Source organism: Pinus tabuliformis, chromosome 5_2 (assembly GCF_031772625.1).
Source record: "Pinus tabuliformis cultivar Carrire ecotype Pingquan chromosome 5_2, CPIR1, whole genome shotgun sequence".
NCBI lineage: Eukaryota > Viridiplantae > Streptophyta > Pinopsida > Pinales > Pinaceae > Pinus > Pinus tabuliformis.
The window spans coordinates 161,273,198-161,275,815 of record NC_142306.1 but is presented as its reverse complement, the minus strand read 5'-3'; positions in this window follow the sequence as shown (position 1 = coordinate 161,275,815).

Sequence of the window (2,618 nt, the reverse complement as noted above, 5' to 3'; positions counted from 1 at the left end):
ACACGTACCTTTCCATCGATGAATGCCACCCTGAAACCTTTGACTTCCATTGCCGAAATGGACACCAGGTTCTTCTTGTGATTAGGTACATAAAAGAGATTCTGTAAATGAATCGAGTTACCCTCATTCAGTTGAGGGGTAATATATCCTACACCCTTTTCGGGATAGGTGGCATCGACTCCAAGTATAATCTCACGATTGTTTCCATCTCTACCAAATTAGAGAGAGCACCCTTCTATCCATTGCAGTGCTTTGGAGCACTACAATTAGTAAGCCGAATTCCCAAAGAATCTGAAGGAGAGGGCCAATACAAGATAGCGCTTCTTTATCTTATCAGAAACAACATTTGATTCTTCATACCTGGGGTTCCTTGCTTTACCTGTCATTCCTCTGACCATTGAAGATGTCCCTGGAATGATTGTTATTATCATCAAGTGATGTGTCCCTGCCATTCGGACACTTCTTCGCATAATGGCCGAACTAGATATCTGCCTTTCCTTCCACCCTGAGATCTGGTCTTCCCAATGAAGTGATCTTTAGGTAGGCCATATTCCGCAGCGCTATTCTGGTAATATTCTCTGCTTCGATTTCACCCTTGGTGAATTTGAAGAGGGATGAGGAATCCATTGATCCTTTTGTCCTTTCCCAACTGTCTTCGGTGATTGCTCTTTCACTCTTGCTTGGGCATTGCCTTCACCTCAGCTCCGATACCATGTTAAATTTAGGTATGTTCTATGCTAGAGCAATTTATTTCAATTTTCACGGTTAGCTCAATATCTTTTCCAGATTAGCAATCACATCAGCATTAAAGTAAACTACAGATAGAACATAAATATAAATTCTAGAAGACAAGCCAAGACAAGAGGACACAAGATGTGGCGCTAGCCAGGGACAAACCCCAATGTGGGGAACCCTTGATCAATTCTTCTTATATGTTCTTCAATAGTTTAGCAGAGAGAGAGAGAGAGAGAGTACATTTACAACAAAAGTCAACACTTTGACTTTCTAGATAAGAGAATAGATCATCTCCAACAAGATGATATATGAGATCAGTTGAAGACATGTTGCTTCAACTGATTCTCCAAGGTGACTCCTTCACCTATCGTTGTGTTGCATCTCGTCATCATGTTGCACCTCATCATGCAGCACCATGCTGCGCATGTTTTCTGCCCCATTGTGCCACTGCTGCACAATGTTATGGCTGTCCCGTTGTGCCACTGGTGCACAATGTCATGGCTGTCCCATTGTGCCACTGCTGCATAATGTCATGGCTGTCCTGTGTATCCACCATGAAACATTGCAGCACTAAGTTCTAGTTGTCCCATGTTGTACCATTGTACCATTGTTGTTACGTTGTGCACTATATGCCATTGACCATTGTTGTCCCATTGTTGTACCATATTTCACCAAGTTGCCTTTGCTGTCCCATTGCTTATCATTGCAGCACCATGTAGCATTGCTGTCCCATTGCTGCACCATACTTCTTGCTGTCCATACTGCTGCATGTCCATCATTACCATGCTGTCCCATTGCTGCACCATACTACACAATGTTGCCTTCATCATGCTGCCACCGAACACATCATTATGCCACTGTACTTACTGTGCATTGCTGCAATTCTGGGACTGGTTAGGGTACTAACCACAGTCCCTAACAACCCATCAAAACTTGCCCAGAATTGCACTTAATGACTGCTGTTGTCTTCCACATAGATGCTGCCCTCCATGCTGCCCCTTTGAGGTAGTTTCAGGCCCAACACTTTTACCTATCTCCCTAACACAGCTGTGGCATCCAAATGCCTAACTAATAGCACTTGCCAGCACCCAAACACATTCATTCTTCATTCTGTCATTAGAGCTCCTCTTGCTGTGGTTAGGGCTGCCTTGCTGCGTATAGATTAGGGCAGCGTATAGGAGTAGGTATGCGTAGCGTATAAGAGTCTGTTTACTGCGGCCAGGGCATCCCTTTTTGCTGCGTCTAGGGCTGTCTCAAACTCGTCCAAAACAGTGTATGGATTAGGGCATGACTGCGTTTAGCTAGGGCTTGTTATGACCTGCGTTTAGGGCATGATAGGACTGTGTTAGTCTATGAATAGACTGCGGCTAGGGCTCCAAGATTAGGGCTATTGAAGCTCCTTTAAACAGTGGACGGAGCTCCCTTTAAACTACGACCAAACCGTCACAAGACCTGCGGCTAGGGCATCCTTCTTTTGCTGCATATAGGGTCTCCTTTTAGACCTGTGTTTTTCCTTTAGAGATTCTTCTTTCCACTAAAACCCAAAACAAGTGGAGAAGAAGAAATCTCAAGAGAGTTGTGTGTTGAAATGACTTGCAAGGCAATTGTATTTATACCAAAACCTGGAGCACAAGTGGGGGCAATTTAGTTGCTGGCCGACCTTGACGAATTGTCCCATAACACAAATAAATTCATATCTCCATGAATACTTATCGGAATCAGATGAACTTTAGATCAATCCTACTCTCGATGAGAGGGATCCAAGAAAAATATCAGCGGCGATAAATAAGATGACCCACATGGAGTTTGACCCTAGTTGCCAATTTTAACACAAACGCTCCCGATTTGGGAGTGAATTGGGAGCGAATTTTTATATAATATAT